Here is a 10,000-nt window from a genome sequence, read left to right on the forward strand (position 1 = left end):
CAGTTCCGAGGAGGACCCTTTGACCCAGATGTTGATGGATAAGTCGTAACCCGACCCCGCAACCCTCGTGAGGCATCACGATGAGCATGATGGCCTCTCTTTGTCCACCCCCTCAGAGGTGGAAGGCGATCGTAGCTTGGGGGAGGCACCGGCGGACAAAGCGAATGGAAAAGACGGAGCTCAGGTAAAATGAATGATTAAGAAGCAGTGGTCAAGGAGGGGTGGGTAATGGAATAGGAACCGGGGGTTGCGTAAATTCAAAAACAAGCAGTGAGGGTGTTTACACGGTTTCTTTTCTGAAAATCTCTCAACAGGTCGACGATGCCTTTTTAGAGGCCTTTAAGAACTTACACATCGGAAGCCTTGTGGGAGTAAATATATCGTGCGTCAGCTGTTTTTCCTCATGTCTGAGACACAGATCTCAAGGCGAAAAGGACAAAATGGAAGAATGAACCATCTGAGACTCCCTGATGGTAGGGGTCATGGCATCCATTTCTACAGGTGGCTGTAAAAGGTTGTGTTAAACCAGGCGATTAATAAAACTTATTTAAATGTGTCAATATGAATGTGTCCCCTTTCATACTCGTGGTAGTAAAAGACGGTACCAGTAACAGTCACGTCTACACCGATGGCTCCGTTAAAGAAAATATATTACGCCCCCGGGGAAGTTGGGAGCTTTTGTTACCAATAATGAAGTCAAAGCAGACCTGTGCAATAGTCCAGGACTAGATCTTTCAAACTGTCGAAGTTTGATCTTTTCGCAGTTTGCTACATTTAGGGTAATACCTTTGACTTTCATACAGGCCTTTCCACCCAACAGCTTATACCCATAGGTATTCGGGCCTGCCGACACAAACTTGGTGATGTGTTGATCTGGCGGGATCTGACTCGTGAGGTCCCCTAAAGGGGGATTCCAGTCACCCTCCCTTTTCACAAATATCACCGAGTCAGTGTCGTGGTACAGGCACCGCTCTTGCAAACCTTCTAGGAGGCTGTATAATTCTAAGCGGGGTGAAACAGGCTATGAAAACATTGGTATTGCCAGAGACAGAGTACCGTTCTTTTGCGTGCTTCCACGCCATGCACGCTGTTTCATCATCGATAAACTCGCAGGATGAAACCTCATAATTGGGGGAGAACAGGTACTGCAAGAGTTCGTCAGGGTCTCTCACGATGCTGGTGTTGGGTAGGTTGGATCTTTGGACGAATTTACCCCACAGAGAATTTAAAAACAGTTTAGCGATTTGGCGTTTGGCAGGGTTTGATCTGATCTCGTGTTGGCGTAAATGCACGCCTTCTTTCTGGTAGAAATCGCTAACGTACTTATTTTGTTTCTCCTCGTCTGTGCACCAACTGGGATACCCTGAAGCCTCTTGTTTCTGGTGGAGGTGTAATTTTATGTACTCTAAAAAGAGTTTCAGATTTTTCATTAAAATTTCCAGATTTCATAGATCTTAGCCACCGCGTACCCCTTCGCTATGGCCGCGTTCAATTCCACCTTGCTCCACGTCCCCAGGATGGCCCGGTCCTCGTCAGTATGGGTGCATGTCTCCCGCTGCTCGGTTTCCGCACAGGTTCAGCATAGCGAGAACATAAGCTTGCCACCCACGCTGACAGGTAACAATAGGAAAAAGAGGCCTTGTGGGGGGTACACTAACTTTTGCAATTCCAAAATAATTTGCAAGGGGTCCAAATGTGTCAGACTATATCGGGGTGTCCGAGAGGGTATTCTTTGGTTTTGTTTACAAAAGGGTACAGGCTGGTAAAATCATAATAGTGGATTTCTTCCCCGGGGTTAGGCTTGTAATATAGGCGGATAGCGTTTGTCCTTCCCCCAAAAAGAGCATCCTAGGCACGAGAGGCTGGGGTAACTGGGCTCGGTTTAAAAAGTCTGCAAGCTCCCTGTCTGTTTCTTTCATCACCTCCCACTCGTGCTCCCAAAGAGTCCTCACTACAAAACCAAGTCGTTTCAGATAGTCGGTCTTGAGCTGCATCTTGTAATAAAGAAACCGAAAGATGTTCCCGTCATAGGATTTTGTGCTTTTTCACAATAACAAGTGACACAGCCGTGGGAAAAAAACACCCGTTAAACTCACAGGCTGTGTGTATCCCATCAACATCGGCATAACCGTCTAAAAAGTAGGGCCCTACCTGTAGTTCCCCATCCTGTAAAGCATGCCATATTTGTATATTTTCTTTGTGAGAGATATACAACAGCCACTAACTAGATGGGGTTAAATATCTCTTTTCTGCCTGTGATAGTTGTCCGGAGGGAGAAGAGCTACCGTGTTAGGCTCCAAAAAACAAACCTGTACATAGCCATGCAGACACATGCCAGTGTTATGTACCGGAATGGATCTATACAGTTTTATCTCAGTGAATTTACCAGGTTCTTTCTCTACTACATCTCCCTTCTCCGTCATTTTCATAATCTCTTTTCTGTATAGGATACAGGCCTGTCTCAAAATCTTTACATCCTGCTGACAGTAATATATGAGCTCTTTCTGCAAGTCAAACGTCTCAGAGCTATGGTCTCGATACCAGTCGAGAAACTCTGCTTTTTCTCTGGGCATCGTGCTTTCTACACCACAGTGCTCCATACCGGGCATAGGCCCCACGTAATTTTGATTTTCGAACGTGTTAAAAACAAGTGTGGAAAATACCCTTTGCACCCTTCAAACCCCCATCGCCTGCGGTAGCTTGCTAAGCTTCATGGGCAAGAAGTTTAAAGAGTCTATAAAACAAATGCCCAGGGCCTTATGTTCCACGCACATTAGTTTACTACCATGAGTGATCAGTTCTAGCCCATCTTTTCCTTGAGTAACTGTCTAACAACGAAGTACGCATCATAACCTTTAGAATTGTGTGCTAGGAATGTGTAGTCCCGAAACTCTTTGCCAATAAAGGTCTTAAACACAGAAAGACACTCATCGCCCTTAAATTCCCAGGATTTTTCTGGCTTTAGGGACATAGCAAAAATGTAATTGGGAGTGTGCAACCCGGTCTCCTGCGTGCATTCGAAATCATAAAAAAGATATACTTTTCTGAAGATTCGGGCTTTCTAAGGCTGTCCATAAAACAGAGGTGACCGTCTACATCACCACCGATCAAGACTGACACTTCTCACACAAAGTTTTAGACAGGCATTCAACTTGGTTTTTTGATGCACAGTCAATATGTCTGTCTAAACACTCTTTGGACCGACAATACAGTCTACAGCTAGGACACCGCTGCTGCACGCCCACGCCGTCTGAGCACGTTACGCTCAAGCAGAGGTGGCAACGATACCTGCAAGAGTGGTCATGGCTGTACACTGTGTGGCAAAACTCACAATTTCTCGCTCTGAACAACTTTTTTACATCCAGAACCCCATAGTAATGCTCATCGTGCAACAGGATAAAATAAGTCTCGGGGTACACTGTGCCCCCCGTTTTAAAAAAGCCCCAGCCGCCTTTCGCCGTATACAGCACCACCTGTATGTTAACTCCTAAATGCTGTTCACACTTTGCTACGTCGCTGAGCATAACCTTTTTTCGATCTGACCACCCCAGTTTCTCATGTAACTTTCTCGCCTCCGCTAAAAATTCCAAGTCCGTAGGTTTACCAACGGACATGACGGCCAAGAGCCCATCCGCAAAACACAAATTGGTACCGGTGTAAGTCAGGTCTACTAAACACGGTCTCTTTTAATGAATAATTTGACTATTAAGGATAGAATTAAAAAATAACTCTACGAGCGCCCCCACCCCTGTTTTTACAGCTGTCACAACGAGGCACAATGTCCCATCGATATGCAACTCTCTATTGCTCTGTAGCAGCTTTGAGGTCTGATTTAAGAAATCCTCAGCAGACAGCTCATCCCTAGTTCTTTTGACCGAAAACAGAGTTAGTTAAATTACGGCTCTCTAAACGTAACTGAACATAATCATCAGGGCCTACTCTACCATTAATGTCATCGAGCACTAACTGTATTCCCCGCTGTATGGCTTCAACAACCTGCTGAGCTGAATTTATTTGCTCAAGATTGACAAAACGAAATTCCTCACAATACACCGACCCCCCAAATCTGGATAATTCACATTGCCAACTTCTAACTCTCTCCATATACACCTCGGCATTTTCGGGGTTACTTGGGGGTTCCTCTACGGGATCATTAGCGGCATCTTCTACATCAGATGCTATTTGAGAGTCAGACTCTGAGGCGCCTCCATGAGGGTCATTGGGAGTAGAACGGGACCCATCTAGAGAGCCCTCTAGGGAATTTGCTAAACCAGAGTCTGATTCCGCCTCCCCATTTTCAGACAAGCCAGTTTGAGAGCCTCCAGTCGGGGGCATCTCTTTTTGTTTTTGTTTTTTTTCCTCATTACCTCTTTAGCCCTTTTTAAAATTTTTACAACAACCCAGGCCTGGAACTTTTTGGCAGCCATCTGTTTATCCCCCAAGCACTGTCCCCTCTTTTGTTTACACATGAGCTGATGTGTACCCTGGAGGGTGCCCCTTTTACCCAGGCCCCTTTTCACGACTAGTCATCCCTGCTCAGAGCCACCCTTTCCAGCCCTCATGTTTTTCAGCATGGTTCTGAACAAAGCATCATATTTTTCCCATTTCTTTCTAGAATCCCGTTCTTTTAGACTACCCGAGGATACAGCCTCCATCACTTTTCTGAGGGAAGCATCAAACCCTCCCCAAATACTAGAATATGGGGAAGCTGTGACGAGCTTATGGTTTTGGGAGAATGGTTTGTCAGTTCTTGGTTTGTTAGTCACAACCCCTAGAGCGCATGCTCCGGGTTTGTGAATGTGGGCATTTTCGCTCACAATTTCCCCAGGGCTTGGTGTGGTGGTGGTCGCTGAGGAACTAGAGTGCTGATTGTGTGATTGCGATACCTCAGCATCGCAGCAGCTTTTAGTCCTTGGTTTTTTAAAGGCAGCCCCTAGAGCGCATGCTCCGGGTTTGCGCACATTCAGAACCCCTAGAGTGCGTGCTCTGGGTTTGTGAATGTGGGTGTTTTTGCTCACAGTTTCCTCAGGGCTTGGTGTGGTAGTGGCCACTGAGGAACTGGAGTTGTGGTGGAATGGTTGTTTTTTTACCAGAGTCTTTTGTCCTTGGGTTTGACTCAAGTTTGGACCGCCCGGGTGCTTCAGCTGCACTCCTATGCTGGTTTGCGTTGTTAAAGGTCTCAAAGCAGATTCCTGGTTCGTTGGTAATTCTGGAGGAGATGTCCTTGTAGCTCTGACTACTGCATTGTCAGAAGAGTTGCCCAGGCCTATGAGGGGGAAAACAACAACAACAACAACAACATTTTACAAAACTGAACTTTACCATCTCTCACCCACACCTCTGTATTTACTTAAAATACAAAACCTCATAGAACAACCAAACCAATAAGCAAAATATATTTACCGGGCTTCATCCATCCATCAGTGACTGATGCTGGTGAATTTTCCTTTTCAGCTGTCTTTCCTTTTTCTTTTCACCTTCTTTTCCCTCTGGTCTAAAGATCTCATGTTTTGACTGTACTGTGGAGCAAACAACAACATTATTATAAAACACATGAAACCGTCTTGTAAACATACATATACATATTACACACACACACACACACACACACACACACACACACAAAACAGCAGCTTTATAAAACACACCAAACCAAGTTTGCAGCCAGACACTTTTCAAAAACCCACATGCATTTAAAAGCCTGTTGCAAAAAAATAAATAAATAAAGTTACCTTTCACTATGGGATCAAGTGTTGCAGGCACATGCTTGTTCTGTTCCCCCTCGTGTGTGTTTGGACCTTCAGGTTCAAGAACAAGCAAAAATGTTAGTTAGTATTACCCTAATCCCTATACAGCCTGTGGAATACTTTTTTTTTTTTTAATTCAACAGTATTAAGCACAACTATAGTTAAAATGGTTTTAACCTTGGCCTGGTGGTGAAATGCAGTTTAAAGTTACTGGTTCCACGCTAAACAGATCACACTGCAATAAACATAGGCACCATTATTTACTAAGACAGCCTGGGCAAAGAGTGGCATTATAGAATATATAGTTTCAGAGTTAAAAACAGCAAGTCTTACCTCTTTTTGCAGTCCAGCAGCTATCCAAGAAAGTTTTCTGTTGAAAAGAACAAGCTCCAGCATACCTGAGGTTTTTATACCATCTTAGCCCATTGTTTCCAACAGACTTCAACACAGTTGCTAACCGGTTAATTTAATCACCCCTCCCATAGCATTCCCCTTTGTGATCTGGGGTAGTGAAACCATTTTGTCTGCACAACAGGGCTTCCCCCCCGCTTTAAGTTAAAATACATTTGTGGCTGTCTTACAGTATTAAACAGTACCCATTTCCAAGTGGGGGCCCTTTGCAGATATCAATGAATGTCTTGGGGGTTGGTTGTTTTTTAAAACATGTTTCTTTCATGCTTAAAGTTTGGGGGGTGGGGTTGTTGCCTAGAAAGAATGACCCATAGCATTCAACCAACTCCTGGGCCATATTTAAACTGTCCAATAGCGTTCCACCAACCCCAGGGGTTATATTTAAACTGTCCAATAGCATCTGTGAATTCCTGAGGTTTAATTTCATTTCATATTAAGCAGAACTCACCATCCACCCCCACTCACCCCTTACTATGGGTGAACTCCCATCAAATGTAACCCTATAGCAACGAGGGTAAGTAATTGCAGTCACCCTGGCTATTCAGTGAGGGGGGTGTGTGTGGTTAAACCCATTTAGTTCAACAGACTAAGGATAGCTCTGTGGTTTAAGCATTGGCCTGCTAAGCTCAGGGTTGTGAGTTTAAGTCTTGAGAGGGCTACTTAGGGATCTGGGGCAAAATCAATATTTGGTCCTGCTAATAAAGGCAGTTCTATGAGATAGGTATATCTCCATATTAACTCTATTGTCTGAACTAGACTTGTTTGTTTTATTGTAAGCACATTTTTAGGATTTTTCCCCCCTCCCACCACAACATACATTTCAGCTTTTTGCTATACACACACAAAAACACAAGAGCTAATTCTCACTAACAATTTATTTTTGTATTTAAAAAACTTACAGCTCCTTGAAAACAAACCAAACTGCTTCATTAAAACCTTTTAGCTCACCTAAAGGCCAAAGGCCTTCTAACAAAACACAGATAGTCACAAACCCCCTTTTCAAAAATTTACAGCTACCAAATTTTATATCGCATGTTTGTCCCCTCACCATTCTCTAACTTAATCCTTTTAGATTTCTTACCAATAGTTTTTTTGTTAAGCAGGGTTCTGTAACTCTTTGTGCGGACTAGACGGTCAATATAACGCTGTAAGCAGGCATCAGACAATAGTCCGCATGACTTTTTTACGCTCCGACGTGGCACTGGATCAGTTAGTTCTATGCCAAGCCGCCTCCTAAACTCCTCCTAGCCATCATCCTCAGAGTCCTCTTCAACAACTTGTATCGGCGTCGAGCAAAAACATGGTGGGCCCGGTTCATCTTCGCTGCTTGATGCAACGCTGTCCAGGGCCTGCGGGTCCTCTAGAAAGGCATCGTCGAGTTGTTGAGAAATTTTTAGAAAAGAAACCGTGTAAGTACCCCCACTGCTTGTTTTTTAATATACGCAACCCCCGGTTCCTACCCCATTACCCACCCCTCCTCGACTGCCGCTTCTTAATCATTCATTTACCTGAGCGCCGTCTTTTCCGTTTGCCTTGTCCGCCGGTGACTCCCCCAAGCCTCAATCGCCTTCCACCTCTGAGGGGGTGGACAAAGAGAGACCGTCTCGCTCATCGGGGTGTCTCACGAGGGTTTCGGGGTCAGGTTCCGGCATATCCAGCAACGGCTGGGCCAAAGGGCTCCCCTCGGTCGCTCCCTCCTCCTCCTCGGAACTGTCGCTGATGTAGTGTTTTCTCCATGAATGGTCAAAGGTGCTTGGGGCTAAAACAAAATCTGAAGTTCTCACGGGGGTAGTGAACGAGTCCATGTTTCCTCTCAGCAGCCTTTCCGCGATTTCGAAAACACGTGTCCTTGGTAAGAGATGGCCGCCTCCTCTGTCTGGCGCTGGGACTTATGGGGTAATGGTGCTGCACTGTGATTGGCGGAGGCCCTTGGGAGGAGTTCTTAGTGGGGTCACACGACTCACTTCCAGAGGGGTCACCCCAACCTGGAAGTCACTCTGATTGGTCAAAATCTCCTCTCGGGGAGGTCCTCTTGGGACAAAATCCCTCCTGATTGGTAGAGGGCGGTGGGGGGAGTTCTTAGAGGGGTCACACGATCCACTTCCGGATGGGTCACCCCCGCCCTGGAAGTCACCCTGATTGGTCAAAATCTCCTCTCGGGGCGGTCCTTTCGGGACGAAACCCCTCCTGATTGGTAGAGGGTGGTGGGGGGAGTTCATAGAGGGGTCACATGACCCACCTTGCTTCCGGTCAGGTGGCTTATTGACCCCAGAAGTAATACCCCCATGGGTGGGACTTCCGGTGACAGGTGGGGGGGACCAAGGGGTCAAAGGGCAGGTTTATGGTTTGATTTACGGTAGGGCCCTTATACTCCTCACACCACAGCAGGTGTGAACAATGACCTCACTACCTGAGCCTGGCCCGATGCTGCCCCTACTGGAATTGTGCAATGGAAAGGACTGAAAATGCTGGAGTTCCTTTAACCAGCCTCCGCCCCTGGACCTACTCCACCATTCTTGACTCAGACACCCGGCATTCCTGATAAATGCCCGGATTACATGGATATCTTTGAAAGAAATAGGGAATCGTTACCTCTGCACCGGGACTATGACTGCCCTATTGACCTACAGCCTTGGTTGAAAGTTGCCTTCACCAGTATTTACACATTGTTGGAACCAGAATTAGTGGCTCTCCCTGCGTACAGTTCTAAAAACTGGTCCTAAGAGTTTATGAGCAAACATGCGTTTCCCACGGGTGCCCAGGCCTTTTTTGGGAAGAAGAAATGTGGGACTGTACTACGCCTCTCTTTAGACAATCAGCCCCTGAAAAAAGTGATCGTTTGGAACCATTACCCCCTGCTGTGAATCCCACAATTGTTGGCTCACAGGAAATCCGCAAAGTTGTTCATCAAACTTCATCTGCGAGGATTTCCAATCTAATACTCATTTGGGCAGGGGACAAATGGAAACCAGATTTCAAAGCACACTATGGACATTTTAACTGTCTGATATGCCATTTGAGCGAATTAACGGTCCCCTCACCTTGCAACACATCATCAGTGATGTATTTGGGGACATTGTGGATCCACACAGTGCCATCTATTCAGGTGACAGACTTCTCTTTCTGGAGAACCCAGAGCAGCACGCGCACCACACCCGAACCTGGAGAGGTTTCGGCAGCATGGTCTCAACACGGAATTGGAAAAGCGTACCTCCGGCCAACTCTCCTCAGAGGTTTTGGGATACATCCTCTCCCCAGAAGGTGTTACGATTGATCCAAATAAAGTGGAAGCCATTCATCGATGGGACGAAGTTTGAGGTCCTCAAGAAGAGCAGCGCTGCCTAGACTTCACCCGCTTTACTGCTGCTTCCGCCCAGGGTTCTCAGAGCCAGTAACCCCCACCAGAGCTCTCCTCCACATAACGGCCACAATCGTTTGGTCACCCAAGTTCCAACAAGCCCGCAAACAGCTCAGAATTGCCTTCCTCACTGCCCCTATTCGGAGGCTCAGCATTCATCATGGAAGTAGACGCATCTACTATGACCACCAGGGCCCGCTTCATTTGGTGGTGCCAGATGTGGCCTGAAATTCAGACTTAGCTTGACTGACGTGACTTCTGCGCTTTCACCAAGGCACCACGCATCAAACTTCTTGGCATCTCAGGCCTCTGGAGACCCTGCCCTGGCCATGGGCAACCATGGCCAGGAATTTCACTGATTCAAATGGCCACAGGATGGAACTGACTCTCACAGATCACCTGACCACGATGGCGCGCTTCATCCCCTTGTCAACGTGTACCGTCGATTGAGAGGACAGATCAGTTCCGAGTTTGCAAAGGCCAA

At 46.3% G+C, this 10,000-nt stretch overlaps 1 long non-coding RNA gene across 1 annotated transcript; it reads right to left on the reverse strand.

The window, feature by feature from the left end:
* Nucleotides 1-928: 928 nt before the first annotated feature.
* Nucleotides 929-6,652, reverse strand: LOC135980175 (uncharacterized). Its single transcript, XR_010597376.1, has 4 exons — nt 6,081-6,652; nt 5,733-5,798; nt 5,404-5,519; nt 929-5,266 (listed from the first exon to the last, which is right to left on the reverse strand). It is a non-coding gene; the product is annotated as an uncharacterized LOC135980175 (long non-coding RNA).
* Between the last annotated feature and the right edge of the window lie 3,348 nt (nt 6,653-10,000).

This window comes from Chrysemys picta, unplaced genomic scaffold, assembly GCF_011386835.1.
Source record: "Chrysemys picta bellii isolate R12L10 unplaced genomic scaffold, ASM1138683v2 scaf2069, whole genome shotgun sequence".
NCBI lineage: Eukaryota > Metazoa > Chordata > Testudines > Emydidae > Chrysemys > Chrysemys picta.